The sequence below is a fragment of the Mustela putorius genome, unplaced genomic scaffold (genome assembly GCF_011764305.1).
Source record: "Mustela putorius furo isolate JIRA1106 unplaced genomic scaffold, ASM1176430v1.1 tig00000275_pilon_pilon_pilon, whole genome shotgun sequence".
NCBI classification, from domain to species: domain Eukaryota; kingdom Metazoa; phylum Chordata; class Mammalia; order Carnivora; family Mustelidae; genus Mustela; species Mustela putorius.
This window is the reverse complement of record NW_025421341.1, coordinates 10,599,911-10,612,118: the sequence shown is the minus strand read 5'-3', so window position 1 is coordinate 10,612,118 and position 12,208 is coordinate 10,599,911. Positions and strand designations below refer to the sequence as shown.

At 40.1% G+C, this 12,208-nt stretch overlaps 1 protein-coding gene across 3 annotated transcripts in view; it reads right to left on the bottom strand.

Annotated features, from left to right (window-relative positions):
• The window catches only part of PARD3B (par-3 family cell polarity regulator beta), a 1,046,368-nt gene that overhangs the window by 501,898 nt on the left and 532,262 nt on the right, over positions 1-12,208 (bottom strand). The gene's annotated exons all lie outside the window — the stretch shown is intronic.

The following is a 12,208-nucleotide window of genomic DNA, read 5'->3' as shown; positions in this document are numbered from 1 at the left end:
CAAACCACACGGAAAAGGACCCATTGTCAACCACCACACCTGTAAACAGAGCATTCATGGATCCGGAAGCATCCTTGCAACAACAACAAAAAAGACAATATATCAGTTAAAAAGTTGGGTGTAAAGGAACTAGGCTAATATCCTGAAGAAAACAAGGCAAGGAGCCACAATTCAAGTTTATCAGTGTGAAATGATTAAAAAGACGTATTTCACTTTTAGACAGTGTAGCAACATTTCGCATAAGGGTTCTGGGTTTTGTGAGGGACTTGTTCTACACTAGATTTCTTCTTTAAAAATTTTTTTTTCACCCTTTCAGTGGGATAAAGAAAGTGAAGAAAATCTAGAAATTCAAAAAATACGTTTTAGTTTAAGGCACCAAATCTTTGAAAACTTTCAAACATTCCTACTATTGTGATCTATGCTTCCAGAGAAAACACTGTGCTGGGCAGCTTACAAACATACTTAGGTAGATAATTTAACAAAATGCTTGAACTCGTGACCACTGCACATGTCAGAACATTTGCACCTTCTTCCCCGACTCTCTTACCACGAGAGGGAGTGCCATGAAGGGTCATGGCATGTCTAGTACTCTCGCAAGTACCCAACACCTGGGGCTCATTTAGGGGATATTAATGAATGCATGAGCAGAATGGCATTGTATTAGTTTCCTCATCCCGTGTAATAAATTACCCCCAAATTAAATGGATTAAAAAACCCTACTGTCTCTCAGAGGTTCTGTGAACCAAATATTTAGAAATGGGTTAGATGGGCAGTTCTGGGGTAGGATCTCTCATGAGGTGTCAATATCTCAAGAGGTCAGCGAGAAAAAAAAAAAAAATCATGGGTCTTAAAGCCCTAGTCACGTCTCTCATCTCTGGACCCTCAACTATATTCCATTGATCTACATATATATCCTTAGGCCAGTACTACAGTCTTGAATACTTGGTTTTGTACTGAGTTTTGAAACCAGAAGTGAGAATTCCCCACATCTGTTCTTTTCCAAGTTGGTTTCCGCCCTTCTGAGTCCCTTGCATTTTCGTACAATTTTTAGAATCATAACATCAAGTTCTGCAAGGGAAAAAAAAAGCCAGCCGGATTTTGGTAAGAATCACACTGAATCGGACATCAACTTAGAGAGTATTAGCATGCTAACAATATAAAGGTTTTACATCCATGAACAATTAACAGTGGCTATCGGTTGAAATAAATCCTCTTACTGGTTCTGTAATTCTTCATGGATATACATTCTCAGAATGTCAAAGAAAAAAGTGGGATAATGTTATAAAATGTTAACTATTTATGCCTCTTTGCTTCATACTCCAGTGGAATTTTCTTGTTGATCGCTTACGAAGATAAGAAAAGAGCACACTTTTTTCTGGTTCAAATCAACATTCTACAAGGTTAAAATAACTTTTTTTCTAGTTCCAGTTAGACGGTAAGTAAAGGTTCTATTTATGTCAACAACATACTTAATGCTCTAAGTATATGGAAATGTCAATTAGAATTTGAAAGCAATATTGGGCCAATTGCAACGTGATACTCTGCTTAAGGGTAATTCTGAACTGACTACAGCTTTATAGCAATCATGTCAATAACCTCAGACGTAAGAGGGAACAAACACACACATTCACAGACTTCTCTAAGACAAGAGTTCCACTATTTTAAAAAGAGCATTGAAAAGTCTTTGCTTCACCACAGCTATCAAAAAGGGCTGTGATAAACTAGAGTTTACCAACTAATGGGCAGTGCGTGTCACTTGCCAAAATCATTCCTATTTTTGCAATAATTCTTTGCTATTCTCTAAGAATTCTTTGCTATTCTCTAGAGATGGGGCAGGCAACAGATGCTCAGGGCTTTGGGCAAGGACACGAAGCCAAAGCCAAATGGACTTGAACAATACAGGAGCAGTGCAGGGCTTTCAGACTTAGAGACAACAGCAACTTCTTTCTTGACAGGGTCCATAAATTCACTTTTTCTGAAAATTACAAAATACCTGACAAGTAATAATTTAGGGGTGCTTAGGCTTTTCCTTCTCTAAATTACATGGTGAAGAGTCACGAAATCACATGTATCTAAAAATGAATTCCCCTCTCCCATCGCTTATTTAAGTAACTTTGAGAACAATCTGTGAAATCTGACTTTTTAGTTGGGAAGTAAAGGGGCAAAAATAATCTGATGATGAAGAACAAGAGGTATAAACAAATGGTATGGAACAGACATGATATTTCTTCAACTTCAGACTTGAGAAATATTAATGATGTGATTTTAAGCCCCCCAACTTGCCTCTTAAAAAGTCAAGTTTGGGAAGCTCTACACTTAATTGTATTAATAAAACTATTATAATTCCTATTAAGTTAAAATAGATGCAATCCCCTGCCTAGAATAGGAGGATCTAGAGCAACTTCAAAATTTTCTTTGTCTCCTCCGTTTGCCTGCATTTACAATTTTTTCCTCTCTGGTAAAGTTCGGCGGGAGGCGGGGTCTGACCAACGCATCCGAGGCCTTGAAGCATCTTGTGCTTTCTTTCTTTTATCAGAGAAGGGAACATATCATATGTGGCTCTCACAACAGACAAGTTTAATTACTACAATTTTTAAAAAGTGAACATTTTTAGCAACACTTTCAGGATCATGGGAGCGTTTCTGACAGCCAGAATGAGTTGGATTTAAACATCACTGCACTATTTTTAGCCTTAAAATCAACACTTACATAAATATTCCCAAACCAATTAGCAGCAGCTGGAAAGTAAAGGTGTTTACATTTAGTTAGCACCAGTGCTAACAACTTCAAGGGCTCACAAGCTGGAGGGAAGGGGCCCAGCACCCGGCAGGGCACTGTTCCCCGGGGGGATCCTGGTGTTGGCACCAGGCTATCATTCCATGTTCCAGTTCGTGAGGAGAGCGTGTACGTCATGCAGCCTCATTAAGTTCTACGTCTCCAAAGAAATTTAATGCTCTTGATAAAACTTTTCTTTTTTTTTTAATTTTTTTATTTATTCATTTGATGGAAAGAGATCACAAGTAGGCTGAGAGGCAGGCAGAGAGAGAGGAGGAAGCAGGCTCCCTGCTGAGCAGAGAGCCCGATATGGGGCTCGATCCCAGGACCCTGGGATCATGACCTGAGCCGAAGGCAGAGGCCCTAACCCACTAAGCCACCCAAGCGCCCCAATAAAACTTTTCTTCTTGAAAGAAAATGCTACGTGAATTCTCACTGCTTTTCCCGGGCCGACCGCAGCTCTCAAACAATACTAAAAACAGTTTTACAACACTGTTTTTCATCTCTCAGATGAGAACTAAAATAGCTGTCCCGTTATCAACAGATGTCTTTGACATATAGGTGAAAATAGATGGCTTAGACGTTTTTCCCCCTCAGCGCTCTTTAGCCACATTTGAAACAACTTGCCCACAAAATTTTAATGGCAATTGAGTGACGTTTCAGAGCTCAGGTGCATATTATAACAATATTTGCATTTTAAAAAGCCAACTGCAAGTTTCTTTTGAAATTGCACATGAGTTTTAGAGTGAGAGTAATAGAAAAATTATACAGAGAAGACTTGAGCGTCAGGTTACGTGCCTGATGCTCATACATAAACATAATGTAAATTTTAAAATTAAAATTCTGGGCATAATTTCAGAATCTTTGTTTTTACATTTTAGAACAAGAATATCTGTGCTAAGTAAAAACAAGTTGTATTTGATAAGCACACAGATGAAATGATCATGCATTTTGGTAGTCAAGCACTGTTATTCAAGCTTGACCTAACAGACATTCTCCGTGCCTTGGGCAACACCTTACCATGGGAAATCGTAGCTGCATAGACACCACCTCAAAAGGTTTCAGTTCTAGGGGCACCTGGGTGGCTCATTTGTTAAACACCTGTCTTCAGTTCAGGTCAGGATCCCAGGGCCCTGGGATAGAGACCTGCTGAGAGGGAGGTCGGCTTCTCCCTCTCCCGCTCTCCCTACTTGTGTTCCTTCTCTTGCCCTCTCTCTCTGTAATTAATAAGTCAACAAAGTCTTTTAAAAAATTTCAGTTTTATCAATTTAACATGCCCTTAATTCCTTTTATATATTTTTCCATATTTTTATATTTATATTAGACTATATATCCATATGTCTAGAAATAGGCAAGAAAATTGGAGATTGAAAAATGCTAAATTTCAAGTTTCTTAAGAATAAGGACAATTTTAAGAGCGATCCTCAAATTTTAGCCTACATCAGAATCACCCGGAGCCTTGTGAAAACCGATTGTTGGGGCTGAGGTTCTGACGCAGGAGATCTAGGGTAAGTCCTGTGAATTTGCGTTTTTAACAAGTTCCTGCTGTTTCTAGTAAAGGAACCACACTTTGAGAAACAGTGACCTACAGAAACTACTGAATATCTTCAGAAACTCTTAACAATATTAATTAAGCACTGGAAAGAATGGCACTGATGATCCAGTCCATTCATTTTATAGCTAAGAAAACTGAGACCCGGAACGATGAGGTGACTGGCCATTTTTACTTATTGTGACAGCAACAAATCCAGAATCCAGGATTCCTGATTTTCGGTTCTGTGCTCTCTTCTGAGTACCATGGTCATAGTTACTGACTTAATGAATGCTGACCTTGTCATTCATTTTATCGATCCTGTTTTCATTCAATGAAACAGAGTTGTACAGTTTTAGAGTTAACAAAAACTCTAATAATGTCTTGAGTATATTTTTTTCTTTCAAAGATCTCAAAATATTTCATATATAACATGACAATCCTAGATAATATTTTGGCATTCTTATTTTAATTTTATGCATGGACATATCCAAAACAAAATTATTAATGTCATGTCCAAGGTGAAATGAAGGGTCAAAGACAGAACTAAAATTACGTAGGACCTATGTCTCTTGAGATTTAGGTCTGCCTACACAATTGTTAACTATATTTACATTGAAATATCTCTTAGTTACAGATTTAATGCAAATAGAATAAAGAAATAACATCCTATCATGAAACATTAAAAGAAATGATTTCTATGAAATTCTATCAAATGTTTCATTATTCTGAAGATTGAGCTCTAATAATTCCATTTTTTTAAAAAGATTTTATTTATTTATTTGACAGACAGAGATCACAAGTAGGCAGAGAGGCAGGCAGAGAGAGTAGGAAGCAGGCTCCCCACAGAGCAGAAAGCCCGATGCGGGGCTCCATCCCAGGACCCTGGGATCATGACCTGAGCTGAAGGCAGAGGCTTAACCCACTGAGCCACCCAGGCGCCCCAATAATTCCACTTTTTAAACAAAAAGTTACTTTGGCAGAACACAATTAATTAGATCATAAGTAATTAGTCCCCAAATATTGGCTATGAGGTGTTTGTGCACACATACACCTACTGCCAAGCCAAGAGTAAGTTACTGGAATAAACATGGGGTAAATCTGAACAGGATTGAAATAATTCTGGACTTTATAAAATACACTAAAAGTCAGAAATCTTCCAGTGGACTGTCCCCCAGAGACAGCACAGTTATGAATGACGTTCTGCTCAGGTAAACCCCTACCGACAACATAGAGTTGGCTATATCTTCTCTTCATCTGGTCCGTGTCCAAGACATATTGCATGATTTTAATAGATTTAATAAAGATATATTTTAAAGGGGGGGAAACTAAGGTACTGTAGTAAAATTAAGCTCCAGTCTAAGACAAAGGAGAACGTTTCCAATAGAAGTTCTCCCATTGCTTTGCCTAGTGACTGGGCGCCTAATTTCCTGGCTCTCACTTCCATTATCTGTAACGTGGAGACGGGAAGATGCGGATTTCCATTCCAGATCTAAAATGTCCCAGGACTCAGTGAAGGTACACTACAGAGTAAGGCAGGAAAGCCGCCACTGAAGAAACATACTTAGAAAAATTCTCCAAGAGATCAATTAAGAGGTGATTATTCATTTGAACGAATGTTTTCTTGGAAGGCTATTCCTGAGAAGCAAATTCTCACAGAAAGATATAATTTTATACTTTCTTCACATACGGACTCTAAATAACTTTTGAGGAACAGATCTAGGGCATGAGGTAAAGCACACTTAAAACCTAATCCTCCATCTATACCTCATTATCTTGTTATTTTCTATGATCTTTTTTGGATATTTCCTTTCCTCCTTATTGTTAATTAGCACAGTTAGAATTCACGGGTGTGATTTCCCAGTATTCTGAGTTAGGTTTGAGAAGACAATGAAAACTTTTTTAATATATATTTTTTTAAAAATGTAGACCCTTTACACATTTTACCTGCTGGGTGTGTGTGTGTGTGTGTGTCTGTGTGTTTTGCTTATGTGTTTCTAGTAGGAACTTTTTTAAAAAAGATTTTATTTATTTATTTGACAGAGATCACAAGTAGGCAGAGAGGAAGGCTCCCCGCTGAGCAGAGAGCTCGAAGCGGGGCTTGATCCCAGGACCCTGGAATCATGACCTGAGACGAAAGCAGAAGTTTTAACACCCTGAGCCACCCAAGCACCCCTAGTATGAATTTTAAAGTGGTCTCGACTAATAAGGCTGATACCACAGAGTTAAAACCCCATAGGAGTTTAAAGAGCATGGGGGCGGGGGAATAGATTCTGTTTTGTTTGTGAGATCTGAGAATAGACACACTGACCAATCTCACAGAGGTATCAAAGGAAAACCACCATTGATATGAAGAACACTGTGTCACCTGTTCCGATCTTTCCACAGAAGCCCAACACCAATGGGTTTCTGCTTCCCAAGCAAACACATCAGTGAAAGACTGCTTTAAAATTCATAGAAATGTGGGAGTTCAGAAGTTCAACAAGGGGATTCTGCAACCCTTATTTTAATGTCCACTTTTTCTTACTCACACTCAACACATTTCAAAAAGTGCTGAAATGAAAAGTAGGAAACACATGTATTTTTTTTTCCAACACTGACACATACTTATAATGACCACTTTGACTTATAGATTCTTGCCTCCACCCAGTTGTAGCTGATTTTCCCTACTTTTCTATATTACTAACCACTTCAAAACCACTGGAGCTTAATGCTGAGGCCCAAGGTGACATTGTCTATTCCTGAAAGGGTGACAATACTGAACAATATAGCACACTCTCTGGTAAGGGTCTGCTTGAGATCACGCTCCCACCATAAAACATAGGCTCAAAGGTATTGTAAACATCTGCTGCTCTTCCGTTTAATCTACTTAAACTGTACCATCCTCCCAAATAATTAGAATACAGGACTGCGAAAGGGGACAGTTTGATGGCACTGGGGCCTCACATGTGTCCACAAGCCATCACCCAAAGCTGGTCAGCAATTACAAAAAATTTCTAGCTTAATCGTTTTCACTTTGCTGGCTGAAATTTCTTTCTTTCTTTCTTTCTTTTTTAGGATTTATTTATTTATTTATTTATTTGGCAGATCACAAGTAGGCAGAGAGGCAGGCAGAGAGAGAGGAGAAGAAGCAGGCTCCCTGCTGAGCAGAGAGCCTGATGCGGGGCTTGATCCCAGGACCCTGGGATCATGACCTGAACCGAAGGCAGAGGCTTTAACCCACTGAGCCACCATTGAAATACATTTCAATCAAGTTTGACTCAGGTAAATGTACCACAGGCATTTAAGCAAAGCTATAGGACTTCCAGGTTTGGCTGGGAGAGAGTATAAAGATAAAAGGGCACATTATTAAAGGCACACTTCTCATTTGCACAAGCACCTCACTCTTGCTGCCACAGGCACACTTTCCTCCTGGTCTTCACTAAGAAAACCTTCACTGTGAAAATGGGATGTGGAAAACTTTGAATCCACAGACAAAGTCCATAAAGATGTGTTTTAGCAAGGGGAGGGGGATAGCACAGGGCATTAGTGTATGTTTGGTTTAGTAGAACCTTTCAAAAAGATTTTAAAATAAAGGAAGTAAAAAATCTATGTTGAAATCCTTTATAATGATCAGATGAGAGCACCAAGCTTACAACCCATCTTCATTCATGAATAAGGCACATTTAAGGACTTAAAAAAAAATGTCCTTCCATTGTCCTCACCCCATAAGCATTTTACTCTCCTCCCCTCCAGGCCCCAACTCCCCTCACCCCGCCATGCGCACCTGCCTCTCTCCCATGACCTCCATCTATCTTTCCACACAATCATTTTGCCATTCACTTTGTCATTCTTGCATTTCACTCCATGACACCTTTATTGGAAGCCTCTAGTTTCGAAAAAGCGATCTCACTAGCTTATATTATAAAAACCAATTGAAAATAAACATTGGGGAAGGATCTTCTCTGACAACGTAAGGTGCATTTGAAGCAATCTTGGCCATGACATATGTGAAGAATGAGGAACAGCAGGAGAAGGAATAGCACCGCACGAGGAAAGCGGCAGGGGAAGGCAGAGCCAGCTGTGCTGGCTTGGGTGTTAACAGCATGTGGAAACAGCTTTAAGGAAAGTGCACAGGTCTGAACCCCAGAGAATAGCTGTAGTCAAGAGTCACAGTCAGCAAAAAAGTATGCTCTTGTTTTGTTTTTTCTCTAGATAAAGAGATACAATAGAGAGTTGGGGAGATTCAGCAAAAGTAGCCATAACTAACGAGACGAGATCATATAAGAAAGTCACCATGCATTTCTGCTCAGATACAAATGTTCTCTACTTAAAACTGTACAGTACCTGAGGTGTGGGGGGAAGTTCTGCCCCATTAAGAAGATCTCATTGGTCTAGATATCAATAGCTAAAATGTAGGCTCCAAGTGGGCTGTGGTCTTCTTCACTCATATATCCCCAAAGACTGGAACAATGCTTCGCATAGAGTAGATACTCAACAAATGTCTAGACACACCAGCTGCATAGACCACCACTGCTTTTCCGGCAAACATCTATCCCACTTTCAACATCCTTTAACAGAATGGGCACTTCCTCCTTGAGCTCTCTACATAGCTCTCTCTCAGGCCATGTTAGCTCCGTACTAAGTTCATATACATTTCAGGGTAGGCAAGGATCCCTTCGTAGGTCTGTCTCCCTTGCTTGGGGAATGTGTCTTTTCTAGTTTTATATACCTGTCACCTAGCACAGGTCTGAAATACGATAAATATTTCACTTTAGAGGTGTTTACTGGATAAAGAAATCCTTTCCCTAGAAATCCTTTACTGTAAAGTCTCTTAGGTAACATTCGATAAAAAAATAATATGTTTGTATCTCAACATTGGTGAATGCTCTACAAGGTGCAGAGTATTACACCAGACTCTATGGGGGGATTCAAAGATGACTGTGACACTGTCTTTACATTCAAAGCTGCAAACTAGCTGAAACTGTTGCCAGAGGCATCTCTGGCAAGAGAATTTAAAGCAGAATTGAAAGCTAATCTTTATTTATGGATTAAAATAATTGAAGTAAAAGAATGCACCAATCTGTACCTGGCTGGGTACAGATCCTGGCTGGTTACAATCCTTTATATATGCCTTTATATTTTATTTATCATAATGCAATGTAAAATGACTTCCATTATTTATAAAATATTTCTAAACCAATATTTAAAGCCATCTAAATTCCATGGTCACTGGAAGCTTGAGTTTCTCAGGCTCTTGCCAGCTGGGAGAGAAACCCCATCATGCTGAAACCTCTAGACAGGAGAGTATTGATCATGGGAAAGACGGTGACCTTGCACCTGAGGCAGGACCATGAGCAAGGCCCCACTACTGCAGCAAAGCTCTCTGTAATTTTTATTCACTATGCCTTTCTCTTCCAGCTCTCTCACTTCTTTAGGTCCAAACACAGGTCAAGGTGACAAAAAAACTCTTGGTTCAATGGCCTTTTTTCCATTGTTCCTCCCTCCTTGGGCACCTCCTTATCCTTCAACGGTACATCCCTTCTTAAATACCTCCATATCGACCTCCTCCTCCATTATGTGTGAGAATGCCCTGAAACTCTTTCACAAGCTCAAGAATTTCTTCAACTATCCTCTCTACTACCTAGATTTAAATGAAAACGGACATTCCCCAGTGGAACCACTTACTCAGCAGCCCTCGAAGTAGGACATGTCCCTTATCTTCATGCTCCCAACCTCCAACCTAGAGCTGCTTCTACACTGAGATTTTGTTTCCTCGTTTATAACCTGCGGCATCCTTCCTTGCTAATGCCTTCTCATTGCCTTCACCAATCCATCTTCGTGTTAGTCCTCTAGCATTTCCTCCAGTCCCATTATTTTAACTAATTTATTTATCTACTCCCCCCATGCCTCATCTCTTGTTCTCATCCCGGTTGATTTTCACTTCTGCAGGGTCCTTACACTGTCACTTCACTCAGTAACTTCCTGCTTCTGTTTTGGAAACTAGAACCAAAAGCAAAATCAAATACAGGATGCCAAGGGAGGGGCCCACCTAAGTCCTTATTACCCACCAAGGAGATATTCTTGTGAATCAAAACATACTAAATGATATGTTAGCCAGGGCTAGCAAACCCATGAGCCAAACAGGATTCATTTAGCTCACACACGGTTATTGTGGGTCTCCATTGTGCCAGGCACTATGCTAAGTAGTGGGAATAAAAACAGATATACTCCTCACCTTAATGAGCTCCTTTTGGGGAGAAAGGAGCAGAGAGGTCAGAGAGAAGGGAGTAGCAGCTGGTCTCACTAATATTCATCTGTGTATGAACTCCAAAATTCAACTCAGCTGAGCACCAGTCAGATCCCAACTGTAGTGCTATTCCTTCCCCAACCTTGACCCTTCCTGCATGTAACAGCTGTATAAGCAAATCGACTAAAAGAAATTAATTATTCTTCCTCTGAAGCAGTATTTTGAGTTGTTGTGTTATTTTTTTTGATCACAGTCTCATCTGTAAAACTAAGAGTAATGATTCATCTCCCAATACACACAGAATTGTGCATAAAATTTTCAGGGCTTTCAAAACTCCTCAATCTTGACAATGATCTCAAGGTTCAGATGGGACATCTACCTGCTAATCTACGTCCATACGTTGGACAGAATCGTGAGATTTGTCTTACAGGAATATTAAATGTTTCCAGAGATTCCTTAGATAGTGATTGCTACACAGGACAGTTTCTGAATAGGACAGGCGGTGGATGCTACAGATAAAAGGCCTGAGTGGATTTGGGAGGGTACCCCACTGATCACACTGCCCATCTAACTCCCCTGAGAACCTCCAGGGAGGGGAGAGGCACGGTACAGACAAACATCCCTTCAACACCTGTCAGCAGATGTTGCAATCTTTTTCTGAAGCCTCCTTGACAAGCTAAGTGATTCCTGCCCAAGAACTTCTCAGTGTGAGTGACTCACATTGCGCCATTGCAAAATTACAAATTATTACATGTTCTTGACCTTTGGCTTACATGCAGTGTATACGAAATTTCAAATGTTAAATCTGTAAGTACTAAAGGTGTGATGTTCTTGACTACTGGTCCATTTGTGGCTATTCTGAGATTGACAGATTCTGGCCTCTGATTCTTAAATCTCTTCCAACCACTGCTTCCAAGCAATTACTAAAATATGTGGCAAAGGTGCTACATATTTCTTTTTTTTTCTTTTAAAGATTTTATTTATTTGACAGAGAGCACAAGTAGGCAGAGAGGCAGGCAGAGAGAGAGGAGGAAGCAGGCTCCCTGCTCGATCCCTCGGATCACGACCTGAGCTGAGGGCAGATGCTTTAACCCACTGAGCCACCCAGGTGCCCCATACTCCACAGATTTCTTAATTCACATTTTTAGAACTGCTTCTATTAGATAGTGATGATTTGATCCAAATGGCATGCCTGGGTTAACCTTTGACTCCCATCCAGATCTACCAAATGAGCATAGCTAATGGGGCAATTCCATGGGACAAGAAAACGTAAGCAATAAAAACTGGTAGAGGATGAAACTGGCAGATGGTTTAGAACTTCTGATTCTTCTTACATAAGAGCTACAAACCAGCCCTCATGAAGAACTTCCCAGAATCACAAGACCAACCTTCCACATAGCACATAGCACATAGCATGGGTATCAATTTTTCTACCACTTCCACTTTTATTCTTTTTTTTTTTTTAAGATTTTATTTATTTGACAGAGAGAGAGCTATCAAGAGAGGGAACACAAGCAGGGAGAGTGGGAGACGGAGGAGGCCTCCTGCCGAGCCCGGAGCCAAATGCAGGGTTCAATCCCAGGACCCTGGGATCATGACCTGAACTGAAGGCAGACGCTTAACAAATGAACCACCCAGGTGCCCCTCTACCACCTCCACTTTCCTTAGGCTTC